Source organism: Entelurus aequoreus, linkage group LG15 (genome assembly GCF_033978785.1).
Source record: "Entelurus aequoreus isolate RoL-2023_Sb linkage group LG15, RoL_Eaeq_v1.1, whole genome shotgun sequence".
In the NCBI taxonomy this organism is placed as follows: domain Eukaryota; kingdom Metazoa; phylum Chordata; class Actinopteri; order Syngnathiformes; family Syngnathidae; genus Entelurus; species Entelurus aequoreus.
Genome location: NC_084745.1, coordinates 17,251,108 through 17,263,607, shown reverse-complemented (window position 1 = coordinate 17,263,607; position 12,500 = coordinate 17,251,108). Strand labels below are relative to the sequence as shown.

General features: G+C 39.8%; 1 protein-coding gene across 1 annotated transcript in view; it reads right to left on the bottom strand.

The window, feature by feature from the left end:
- LOC133629866 (collagen alpha-1(XVIII) chain-like) overlaps positions 1-12,500 on the bottom strand; it is a 91,226-nt gene that overhangs the window by 36,989 nt on the left and 41,737 nt on the right. The gene's annotated exons all lie outside the window — the stretch shown is intronic.

Here is a 12,500-nt window from a genome sequence, read left to right as displayed (position 1 = left end):
GTTAGAATTTTCCTTAACCTAAAAAAAGTTGGAGCTTTTTAACAAGATAGAAAAATATACACAAACAATAAGTAAAAATTAAATGCATTATCGGATGTAAAAAGTATCAATAAAACTACAACAAAAAATAGAACATAATAAAAATGTGAATACAAAATGATACCTTGTGTGTGTACCCCTAAACAATTCCCCCTTGCAACGTACAACTTTATTTTTTTCTATTTTTACACAAAGAAAACAATCTTGACTTTATTTATAAGTTATTATGCCATGATTTTAGCATTCTGGGCCAACCTGGGAAAAGATTTTCCTCCATGTGGCCCCTCAGCTAAAAAGTTAGACACCCCTGCTTTAGAATAATGAACCCGGAAAGTAAATCCAGAAACAAAATAAACACACACATAAAATAAATAAAAAAATACAATTAAAAAGTAATTATTTAAATATACATATATGTTTTTATATGAAAAAAATACATATTTTCTGTTAAACAAAAAGTTAATCCAAATACTGCTAGATTTCCTTTAACTATGACTCATTTTCTAGTCCAGTTGCCAGTCGGGTGGCCCCCTGATGCCAAGTGGGCAGTTACCAACGTTAACTTTGTACGTACATGAAAAATGGCTCCCAAACGAATGGCTCAATACTGGGAATTGGCTTTCATCTTTCACTTGAAAGAGCCGTTCGAAAGACTCGATTCGTTCACAAACGTCACACCTCCTATCATATTAACCAGTTGTGGGCCTAACATAACCAGAAATCATGATCATAATTAAAGATGAAAGTAATTTTTAATTTACTTTCTCTAAATATCTAAAATGATGCTCCTTCCAATGCTGTGGTTTTTAGTTTAGAGTTGGTATACAATCAGAATTCAGCGAGCTTATGTTGCCATGCTGTACCAAATCTGCCCGGGGCCTTCAGAATCAACAATGCGGGCGTCTTTGCACTGTAAGTGAACAGACACATACAGGTGATAGACAATTGCGATAGCCAATCAGATCACAAGTTGCTGTCAGTAAGGCCTTCTAGCTTTTCTGTCTTGCCTCTGGTGAGGGCGGTCGCATTTTTTTCCGCTCCCTTTTTCTCCCAGCTTGCTGTCTTTGTTTTTGTATTGTCTGAACTTTTTTTTTCCGCTGTCCTCAAATCTAAACATCAGACATGGAAATGATCAGCTGGACTCTCGACGCAATATCAGGGCGGTATAGCTCGGTTGGTAGAGCGGCCGTGCCAGCAACTTGAGGGTTCCAGGTTCGATCCCCGCTTCCGCCATCCTAGTCACTGCCGTTGTGTCCATGGGCAAGACACTTTACCCACCTGCTCCCAGTGCCACTCACACTGGTTTAAATGTAACTTAGATATTGTGTTTCACTATGTAAAGCGCTTTGAGTCACTAGAGAAAAGTGCTATATAAATATAATTCACTTCACAATTGACAAAATCTTCTCGACGAGGAAAAGAGGTTCGGGGGAGCCTGGCTGCCCTGATGGAACCATTGCTGCGGAGTACGTGAGAGATTCCTGGGATAAATGGAGAATCATGTGCCTCTCAGTCCTTTTCATCGAGGACGTAGAAGACATCTACCTATTTGGAACCATGATCGCGAGGCACCTGCTGCTTGGGCTGGGCATTGCTCTGGTGTATCGTCAAATTCGTAAGACGATGGCAGCCACTCAAAGAGCCCAAAGGCTGTTCGTCACAATGGAAGCTTTGGGCCGGGCTGTGGGATCACAGACTGTGGCGATTTCTGAACTGAATCGCAAGATGGATCACATCATGGAGAAGCTTGCTGAAAAAGAACATTTAATTGAATATGAGAGCAGCCAGCATGGACGAATAGAACAGACAAGTCATTGTATTGTCTGCTCGCGGAAAACAAACATCCTAATCTACGATTTGGGGGCGGGGTTTGGTGGTAGCGGGGGTGTATATTGTAGCGTCCCAGAAGAAATAGTGCTGCAAGGGATTCTGGGTATTTGTTCTGTTGAATGTGTTTGTCATTCTTGTTTGGTGTGGGTTCACAGTGTGGCGCATGTTTGTAACAGTATTAAAGTTGTTTATACGGCCACCCTCAGTGTGACCTGTATGGCTGTTGATCAAGTATGCCTTGCAGTCACTCATGTGTGTGTAAAAACCGCATATATTATGTGACTGGGTCGGCACAATGTTTAAATGGAGGAAAAGCGAACGTGACGACAGGTTGTAGAGGACGCTAAAGCCAGTGCCTTTAAGGCACGCCCCCAATATCATTGTCCGGGTGGAAATCGGGAGAAATTCGGGAGAATGGTTGCGCCGGGAGATTTTCGGGAGGGGCACTGAAATTCAGGAGTCTCCCGGGAAAATCGGGAGGGTTGGCAAGTATGGTTTGTGCTGAAAACATAGTTTCGTTGTACTTGTGCAATGACAATAAAGTCCTATCCTATCCTATCCTATCTTAGCTGGCCTTACGCTGTGATTGGATACTCACTTGGGAGTCCCAAGTGAGTATCCAATCACAAGTTGCGAAAACAGGAAGTGGCACCGGAACCATACGAGCCATAGAAAGCCACAGAAAACTCAGCGGTACAATAACCAGGAAGATAAAGTGTTTGTCTTACACTTAGTAATCTGCTGTGGACAGACAAAGCCAAGCAATGCCGGTTTCACGCCACATTCACGTGAATCATAGGACTACGAGCGGTACCACTGGCTTATACGGCGTCGGATGGGTTCTACAAATTGTGATTTCAAATATTGGATTTCTTTATTTTTTCATGTTTCATTTGTTTTGTACAATTCTTTTAATTGTGACAGTACCACGTAAGATATGTCTTAATTGCTGAAGCGGGTTTATTGAATGTTAAATGCGCCGAAAAATAGACCCTTTTGTACACTGTTGAGGGGGTTCAATGCACAGTAGTGTGCAAGTGTATTTCTGTATAGTATCTCCAGCCGTGTCCATGTGGTGACATTAAATTACAGTATTTTGAGAGGTGAAGTCGGACTAAGTAGGACATCACTGAAGGCCTTGGTGAGAAACGCACTGCCCGCCACTGATATTAACAATATACTGGCCTGTGTTCTTACTATTGTGACTTCCTCTAAGCCAGGGGTGTCCAAAGTGCGGCCCGGGGGCCATTTGCGGCCCGCAGGTCTTTTTTTAACGGCCCCACGGCACATTTTAAAAATACGATTGGAAAAAAATAAAAAACATTAAAAGTGGTATTTAAAGAGCAAACAGGTGAAATGTAACAAGAAAATGTAGCAATGTTTACTCTAATCACACAAAGCTGCCATGTAGGCGGTTTCTTTCTTTAAAAAATAATAATGAATCAAAATCAATGTCATTATGAATTATTGACCTATTCAAGGCTCCAATTACGTCACATTAAATATTTTGAGATATTTTTTGGGGAAAATGTTGCATATTTTGTGTGCCATGTAAAAAAACGAGCTGTTTTTTTAAAAAAAGGGGCCTAAAACGAACAAACAAAAAACATAAACAACCATAAAACTTATAATTGACAGATCTGAAGTTGATCTCGAGATTATTATGTTAAAAGTAAACAGTAAAAAAAAACAAAATTATAATTTATTTTTTAACACTTTATGAGTAGGACCCTTTTGGATCCCGTACAATTTTAGTGTGATTAGTTTTTAAGCGTCATTGCTCAAAAAATAATAATGAATTAAAATCAATGGTGTTATGAGTTATTGACCTTTTTAAGGCTCCAATTATTATATAATCTCAAATATCCCACTTAAAAATTTTATTGGGTGAAAATATTGCATATTTTGTGTTTTTTTCATTAAAAAAAAGGGTTTTCTTTGACAAAAAGAACATACAATTTAAATCTTTTAAAAATGTTATATTGACAGACCTAAATGTTGATCTAGAGATTTAAAAACTTGAATAATAACACAAATAATAATACTGAATAATGACACATTTTTTATATTTTTTGGACCAAAACCCTTTGGGGTCCCCGGGATCAAGCCTGAGTGGAAGCCTAAATGTATAGTTTTTATACATATATTGTATTGGTTTTTAAAATAAAAAATATCAAAATGGCCACTGCTAGCTTTGATTTTTCAATGTGCGGCCCTCAGTGGAAAAAGTTTGGACACCCCTGCTCTAAGCAGTATAACAGTCTGAAGTGCTGCAGTTGCAATCCAGCACCACCACAACAACCATATTGTTGAGACTTTAAACATGTGTTATCATTTTTTTTTATTCAACTCTTGCGTTGGACTGGTGTAAAAGTGCATAATATTACCCTGCATTGTGTTTTCCAAGTCAGATCGGGCTTTGTCGCATCTTTTTCCACATTAATTTCTGCTTGGCTTGCTTTATTTCCATGATTGCCATAAGTCTGACAACATGTGGGACACGTCCCATAAATAATCCATGTGGAAACCGGCAGCCTGCCGCGCACGACAAACAAACCGTGCACGCTCCTCGTAGTCAGCTGCTTCTGCTTAGCGGGACAACCCTGGCGAGCAGCACCCCTAGTGGCGGTGGCGCCTCGCAGAAGCATCTGGAAGGCATTAAAGCCCACACTAATATACTCGTGCAGCACAAAGGCAGCTCCTGAAGATCGGAAGTGAGGCGCACTTCTGCCACATGTCTTAAGTGGACCGGAACCCCTCGTTAAAGAACACGACCGTCGCTTTATAGAGGAAATGTTCAAATAGGTGCTTCTCTACAGGCCTGGAACGGGAGTTCCTGGAGACAGGCCCTGGTAAGGTTCTTGGGCCAGCATTCCCACAGCTCTTCCCAGCAAGTGACATCAGCGAATGTTCTGACTAAACAGCTGGACGCATACAAAGACCCGCACTGTACTGTACTGTGTTCACGTTTCTCGAGGAACTCCAGAGGAAGCATCGCTGCAAGTGCAGTTTTTTTTTAGCGAGGATGCAAAGAGAAACCTCACGTCATTCCTGTCTGGCTCTCCTTGTAACACCTGCGTGGCAACAAGGGAAAAAAGGGAGATCCAAGCTGCAGGGAACTCCCCTTTGTTTTTTTCCTGGACCACCGTGTACTGCAACACACCCTGCTTGTACTGTATTACACCACAATATTCCTACATAAGGATGCTTCTGGTGTTTCCATGGTAACCACTGTTTACATGCTTGGGCTCAGGCCCGGTGAGAGAGTCCAACAGTTCTGGCTCTACAAAAAAAAGGCACAGGGTTTTTGCAGGTTGTGTCCAAATCAACCACACTGCAAAACAAATAAGGGTGATATTTGCTTATTTTCTGTCTGATAAGATAATTCTTCTCACTAAGCAGATTTTATGTTAGAGTGTTTTACTTGTTTTAAGGGTTTTCATCCTAAATGATCTCAGTAAGATATTACAGCTTGTTGCTGCGATTTGATGACCTATATTGAGTAAAACATGCTTGAAACTAGAACATCAACTGTTGCAAAGCTGTGTCATCAACACTCACAAGTATAAAACTACTTTTTTATAGTAATAATTTCTTACTTCAAGCATGAAAAAAAAAATCATGATTTTGACACAATTGTGTCTCATAATTAAAACAGATGACAGCCAAATGAACTTTGCTGTTTCATTTTCAATGAAACAATAGAAAATACGTACTCATATTGTAGTACAGTTGGCACAGTACAGTAAACTGACAGTTAATATTTAAACATTTAACCTGTGACATTTCTAACTATTTTGAACAGAAATAGTTCATGCACATTCAGGTAAATTCTTCAAAATTACAATTCAATTTTTTTTTGCCTGGGGCCGGGCTGTATATATGCGCACTAATTGACTGAAAGAGCACGCACTTGGCGCGATGATGTCATGTTGTCGATGGAAAAATGCATTTTTAGACAATATGATTTGCCTAGGAGACCCCGAGAGTAACAAGCGGTTGCCTTGTTGCCTTTCCATTAAGAACAATAAATTTGTTTTTAGTATAAGTTTGCTGGTTCCAAGCAATGTAATGCCGAGCGCATATCATTATGTCAAGATAATGGCACTAGCATTTACTTCATTTAAGAATATTTTTCAACATATTGAGCAAAGAGGTCTCATTTTTTTTTCTACCAAGAAAAGTGCACTTGTTATTAGTGAGAATATACTTATTTTAAGGTATTTTTGGGTTCATTGAGTTTAGCTAATTTTACTTGTTTTGGAAAGCCTTGACAAGCCGAATTTTCTTGTTCTATTGGCAGATAATTTTGCTTAGATCAAATAAAATACCCCTAATTTTTGTACCTTTTTTTCCCTTGTTTTTGACCACTGACTTTTTGCAGTGCAGTTGTTGAACACGTGGATGCTTTGAGCTGCTAAATAAGGTGACAGCTCTGATGCATGGCAATGAAATCCATAAGGTGTGGGTCAAAATATGCTAAGATACATGACTTAGTGTCATATTTAGGCCCCACTCACACTGCACACCAAATCGGATTTTTTTGCCCTCAAGTGACACAGATCTGATTTTTTGTTGCCAGTAGAAACGCTCTATAGTGCTTCAAATCTGATCTTTTGGCCTCAAATTCAGGAGGTGGTCCTGAATCCGATTGGAATCTGATCTTTTCAAACACAATGCGAGCTGAAAGTGATTATTTTCGTCAGTTTTGGGCGAGATACGTCACCCGTGTGCGCCGGAAAGATGCAGTCGCCAGCGGAAATGGACATTTCACCACAAGGCAAGAGGAACGAGTACCTGCAGCCGAGGCAAGCGTTCAACACATTTTGTTTGGATCACATTTATATTGATATTTCATTAAAACACAGGGAAGTGATATTTTGACATAAAAGTGAATGTTTAAAAACGCATATTTCAGCGTTTTTGCGGAAGAACGTACACATGGCCTCTGTTACGGTATGTCTGATGAGACTGTTGACACAAGTGAGGAGTCCCGCTGCCTTCAAGAAATCAAAGGCCCCATTTACACTGCACGCCAAATAAGATTTTTTTGCCATCAAGTGACACAGATCTGATTTTTTTTGCCGGTCTAAACGCTACAAAGTGCTTAAAGGGCTACTGAAACCCACTACTACCGACCACGCAGTCTGATAGTTTATATATCAATGATGAAATCTTAACATTGCAACACATGCCAATACAGCTGGGTTAACTTATAAAGTGCAATTTTACATTTCCCGCTAAACTTCCGGTTGAAAACGTCTATGTATGATGATGTATGCGCGTGACGTCAATGGTTGAAACGGAAGTATTGGTACCCCATTGAATCCAATACAAAAAAGCTCTGTTTTCATCTCAAAATTCCACAGTATTCTGGACATCTGTGTTGGTGAATCTTTTGCAATTTGTTTAATGAACAATGAAGACTGCAAAGAAGAAAGCTGTAGGTGGGATCTGTGTATTAGCGGCTGGCTGCAGCAACACAACAAGGAGGACTTTGACTTGTATAGCAGACGTGCTGGCCGACGCTAGCCGCCGACCGCATGGATGATCGGGTGAAGTCCTTCGTTCTTCCGTCGATCGCTGGAACGCAGGTGAGCACGGGTGTTGATGAGCAGATGAGGGCTGGCTGGCGTAGGTGGGTAGCTAATGTTTTTATAATAGCTCTGTAAGGTTCCGTTGCTAAGTTAGCTTCAATGGCGTCGTTAGCAACAGCATTGTTAATCTTCGCCAAGCTGGAAATTATTAACCGTGTATTTACATGTCCATGGTTTAATAGTATTGTTGATCTTCTATCTATCCTTCCAGTCAGGGATTTATTTATTTTGTTTCTATCTGCATTTGAGCCCGATGCTATCACGTTAGCTCCGTAGCTAAAGTGCTTCGCCGATGTATTGTCGTGGAGATAAAAGTCACTGTGAATGTCCATTTCGCGTTCTCGACTCTCATTTTCAAGAGGATATAGTATCCGAGGTGGTTTAAAATACAAATCCGTGATCCACAATAGAAAAAGGAGAAAGTGTGGAATCCAATGAGCCAGCTTGTACCTAAGTTACGGTCAGAGCGAAAAAAGATACGTCCTGCACTGCACTCTAGTCCTTCACTCTCACATTCCTCATCCACAAATCTTTCATCCTGGCTCAAATTAATGGGGTAATCGTCGCTTTCTCGGTCCGAATCGCTCTCGCTGCTGGTGTAAACAATGGGGAAATGTGAGGAGCCTTTCAACCTGTGACGTCACGCTACTTCCGGTACAGGCAAGGCTTTTTTTTATCAGCGACCAAAAGTTGCGAACTTTATCGTCGATGTTCTCTACTAAATCCTTTCAGCAAAAATATGGCAATATCGCGAAATGATCAAGTATGACACATAGAATGGATCTGCTATCCCCGTTTAAATAAAAAAAAATCATTTTAGTAGGCCTTTAACAAGTATATTTAATATTTTGGGCCACTGTAACATTACACACCGTTTGAACAGCAACATTGTGTTTGAATATTTAATTAAGTGATTCTTTGGCGTACCACTAGATAGAGCCACAGTTTGACAATCCCTGATACGACAATGATCATTTTTTAGAACATGTCGAGGGCCATTGAAAGCGTGCTGTGTACCAAAAACGTTCCCCTATAAGAGAGGCTAGTTTTTTTTTTTGATTGATTGATTGATTGAAACGTTTATTAGTAGATTGCACAGTACAGTACATATTCCGTACAATTGATCACTAAATGGTAACACTCGAATACGTTTTTCAACTTGTTTAAGTCGGGGTCCACGTAAAACAATTCATGGTAAATATGACCCATATTAGGTCAAATAAATGATGCAATGCAATTTTCTAAAATGTGAAATTACATAGTGCAGCTTTAATGCACTTCTGGTTGTTTCTGGGGTTGTGAACAAAATATTAGAGACACCTTTAAAAAAAATGTGTACATGGCATAAAAGTGGGCATTATAAAACTACTTTTGTAATATTCAAATGTTGGATCTCATCAGTGAGATAGTGAGATAATCCCATTATGTGAATCAAAACGTAATTGGTTATTTATTCATGAGAAATGTACTCATTGTTTATTTATGTACTGAATATTTATTTCCTTACTCATTTCTTTACTTTTGCATGCATTTGTTTATTCACTGTTGTGTTAGAGATTACTATAAGACGAAAAGGGGTAGGATTATATAAACTCTGCTTCTCACACTACTCCTTTTTTAATAAGAAACTGGAAACGTGATGAGTCATATTGTAATTGTACGCGTGTTAGAAATATACTAACACCATGATCGCAGGGCCAACACAGATAAACAACATTCACACTCACATTCACACACCGGGGCCAATTTAGGGTGACCAATGGAGGTGGGAGGAAGCCGGAGTACCCGGAGGGAACCCAGGCAGTCACGTGGAGAACATGCAAACTCCACACAGAAAGACCCTGAGCCCGGGGATTTAACCCTGCACCTTCTTGCTGTGAGGCACAAGCACTAATCACTGTCACCATGCTGCTTCAGAAAACAATGGTAGGTATGACAAAACACTAACCTATTTATTATTAATTGTCTGGAGTGGATGTATGCTGTCTTTAAGTAGAAATAGAGTGGTAATTGTTTTTTGTGACATTTTATGGCCACAATACTTCATTAAATTGAGCTAATGACTTCATAATTTGAATGATGTGGACACATTTGTTACTGGATCCTTTCTAATACGCTTCTGCCTATAGGAGACTTTGTATGTGTAAGTAATATGCAACTATAATTATTTAATATTTGTTTATATTAACAAATGTGCTGTTTTAGACGGCAAAAAATGTTGTATTACAGTATGTCTAGCTTGTGTGCTTAGCTGTTGTGGAGCTGCTCGCTCCGAGTAGCCTATAGTCTACCATGTTTATCTTTTGTATATGACTTGACTAAAATACAAGAAAAAATAACCTAGTGTGTTTACTGGAGGACATTTAGAGGTTTTGCACACGTAAACACGCTGCAGGACTGCTTGGATCTGAGATTTCGGATGCAAGCCGATGTCGTCGCATACTTGTTGTTCTTGTTGTTGCTGGTATCGGACTGATATTCGATATCAACATCAGAACGGGACACCCCTCATACATTTTCAGCACGATGCTGCACACCACTGCAAACTACAACCACAATGAAAAACATGTTGTTTTGATTAAAAGACTGTTTTCTTAATTGCTAAGAATGGACACTTAAGCCAAGAAACCAATCAAGATTGGATCATTAGAGGCTAGTGCAGGGCTCGGCAACCCTAAATGTTGAAAGAGCCGTATTGGACCAAAAATACAACAAAAACAATTTGTCTGGAGCCGCAAAAAATTGAACGCCTTATATAAGTGTTATAATGAAGGCAATACATGATGTAAGTGTCTATATTAGCCTACTATCAAAATGACTATGTGTCGCAGGCTGATGCAAATCTTTGTTGACATAAATGTTGAAATGTAGTATTTATTCTACACATTTGTACAACATTGAAATACATTCATAAAATGGAGGCTTCTCGGAGGGTGAGATAACTCCTGGAAATTACTGTCTTAGAATGGCCAAAGGTATAAATGTGAAGTGAAGTGAAGTGAATTATATTTATATAGCGCCTTTCTCTAGTGTCTCAAAGCACGTTTACATAGTGAAACCCAAAATCTAAGTTACATTTAAACCAGTGTGGGTGGCACTGGGAGCAGGTGGGTAAAGTGTCTTGCCCAAGGACACAACGGCAGTGACTAGAATGGCGGAGCGGGGATCGAACCTGGAACCCTCAAGTTGCTGGCACGGCCACTCTACCAACCGAGCTATACCGCCCCAAATGTTTGTGTCCAAGTTAAAGGAAACTGCAGGCTGTCTTCTTCTAGTGGATTTATTAGAATCTTTCCAAGCTGGGTAACGTTTGCTGTGGTCTGGAACAGCACAGAAATAACTATCTGTCATGCAGCCGGTATTTACACACAGATTATGTTTCATGAGACAAGCAAATATAAATTAAATACACAGAGGACAAAGGGAAAGAAATTGAATGAGCTCAAATATACCTACAAACGAGGCTTAATGATGCAATATGTACATACAGCTAGCCTAAATAGCATGTTAGCATCGATTAGCTTGCAGTCATGCACTGACCAAATATGCCTGATAAGCACTCCACACAAGTCAGTGACATCAACAAAGCTCACCTTTGTGCATTCACGCACAGCATAAAACGTTTGGTGCACAAAATTAAAGTTGTACATGTAAACAAACTACGGTGAGTTCAAGCACCGCCAAAATAAGTAGGACAAAACGGCGCTCGCCAAATACTCTCATCAGTGACGCATATTTAATATAAACCCTTGGATTTCTAACAATTAGGAAGGTTTGTGTCATGTTTTTCCTCCTCCAGAAACCATATTAAAACAAAAAATACATTTTTTCCCCATCTTTTTACATTTTTCATCAAAAAGCTTCTTGGAGCCACTAGCGCAACACTAAAGAGCCACATCTGGATCCTAGTAGAATTATATTTAATGCACTTCCACTTGTTAGTTTAAAGAGGCAATGGGCTCCATTTCATTCATTATATTGAGTATTTCACTGCATATAAAAAAGAAGTGTATAATACTAAAATGAAGGTGACATGTAACACAATATCACCTCTCCAATATATAAAACATATCTGTTTTCACCCCATTCTGTGCGCTCATGCAGATCAATGCTTGACGGCGGTGAGATCACAACATTTGGTTGCTATTAACATGACAGCTTCTCGCATACTAATAAGAGCGGGGTGGCGAAGAGAAACGACAATCGTGCAACTTTGCATAGGCGCGACTTCATTAGCCTTGGCCGATAACCGCCCAGGGTCGGGCGCCAAGTGTGACGCGGTGATCGTGTTCCCAGCAAACTCAGCTCACATGATGACTTCATGCTGCACTGGGAATCGAACATGCAAAAAAAAAAAATAGCTGACCCTGTTGGCTTGAAGGGAAATTAATCTGCAACACGAAAAAAAGTGTTTGTAGGGAAATTCCACAGCAGTCAAGGCAAATGTGGAAGTTTAAGGCATTGGTAATTAACATAGGAGATGGAATAAATCCAATTCCATCTTTTATTCTCATAAAACATACAATAATTTATGTATTTGTCTCACTTATTACATATGCTGATAAGTACATCACAGCATAGCATAGCATAGCAATCATCATGTGACTATTCCCCCTAGTGGCTGCAAGCAGTATAGAGATGACAAAATCAATTCTAGCAACGAAAAACATCCAAAGTGCAGAAGTTTTGTGGCGCTCAAATGAACTTTCTGCACATGCAAAGTTGTCCCTGTTGGACCCGCGTCCAAAAGATGACTCAGTATTCCCACCGCTGTAAAGCGACCAAGCGCTTACTGTGTCATCCTCAGTGAAAACCACAAGACATGGATCTTCCAAACTCCGTGACATGTTTGCAGAGACATGCAAAAATTGATGTTTTCACTCCTCCGAGCGACTTATTTGCGTCCAATAAAAATGTCAATACAGTGCTGGTGTTTTGAGATAAGAGCTCTCTCTCAGCTAAATGTAATGCTCCAAGTTACGAGCAAAAATGTAAGTTACAAGCATCCCCGCCATTTATTGTCGTACCAAATGT